Source organism: Octopus bimaculoides, chromosome 5 (genome assembly GCF_001194135.2).
Source record: "Octopus bimaculoides isolate UCB-OBI-ISO-001 chromosome 5, ASM119413v2, whole genome shotgun sequence".
NCBI lineage: Eukaryota > Metazoa > Mollusca > Cephalopoda > Octopoda > Octopodidae > Octopus > Octopus bimaculoides.
In genome coordinates this window covers 53,328,361-53,329,921 of record NC_068985.1, presented here as the reverse complement: position 1 = coordinate 53,329,921, position 1,561 = coordinate 53,328,361, and positions in this window count along the sequence as shown.

The window sequence follows — 1,561 nt, the reverse complement described above, 5'->3', positions numbered from 1 at the left end:
ATATATATATATATATATATATATATATATATATATATATATACATACAAATGTACATGCAAAGACACACACACACACACACACACACTCACACATACATTGTCTGAAGCCCAATCAATTCTTTGTATATCAAGGCTTCAAAAGAAAATATATATATATAAAAATTAAAAGCATTTGTAACCTTCAGCCTCCTTTCCTCTTCCATCCATATTTAAAATAATTTCATTTCAATTTTACAAATCATTTAACCGTTTTTAACTACGGCATTCATTAGAAATTTATTATAACAAATGAATTTTTATTTCTCTCTACATAAATATAATTTCAATCATGCTTCCTTTCTGCAAGCTGGATTATGACTGAATAAGGACCAAACTTTCAAAATTCACGTCAGCGTCTAGCATATTCATTTTGGTGCAAATACATCTTCTCATCTGTTTCTATTTGAACATATATATCAGCTCAACTTTCAACATTACTTTGAACTATTGACATGCACACTTCATCATTATTTTCCTGCATATTACGTATATTTATGTTTACGTATGTAATGTATGTTTGTACACAGATATATGCTCACAAACACATGCTCACACACACACACACACACACACACACACACACACACACACACACACACACACACACACACACACACACACACACACACACACATGCACACACATATGTGTACATCAGGCCAAAAAAATCTGAAGTTGCTAGAAGCAGCAACCAAGTTTCACTCAGATGGCATTGTATTGCCTTAATAAGAATTGACATTCGATTATGCAATTCTTGATATACAAAAAGAAAACCCCAGAGTATTCAAAGCCAGAAGGTCTTTGAACATAGGTCAGTACGGTCAAGATTGACCTCTGGTTAAATAACAATATATGTACATATGCATATATTTTTGTTAATGCTCGCACATGAATGCGCGAACTTAGTGTGTGTAAATGTAGTTATGAATCCACGTATTTGTGTGTGTATGTCAGTGTGTATGTATGTATGTATGTATGTATATGTATGTGTGTCTGCCTGTGTGTATGTGCGTACGTGTGTGTGTATGTGTGTATATGTGTGTATATGTGTGTGTGTGTGTGTGTGTTATGCGTTTATATCACGTCAAGAAATCCACTTGTGATAGACAAACTCTAAAGAGATTGTCTAATTCACTTCATTTATAATAGATACAGATAATGAACATACAAACTACTTTATACATACATACATATCACCGAAAAAGAACTAGCTGTTTATCACTGAAGGCACAATCACAACACATCCACAATAAATAATAATAGAGCTATGACAACATTTCTCTGAAACAGGGAAGGAGATTTCAGGACCTCCAATGCACCGTCAAAGTATATATGCATATATTACCTTTAATCCGGGACATAACAAGTTATGTTTTTGTATGCAAAGTGTTGCGTACCGGGTCTGACGGTTTTAAAATGCAAAATAATGGCCGAATATATATATATAAAATATATATATTTACATACATACATACATATATATATATATATATATATATATATATATATATATATATATA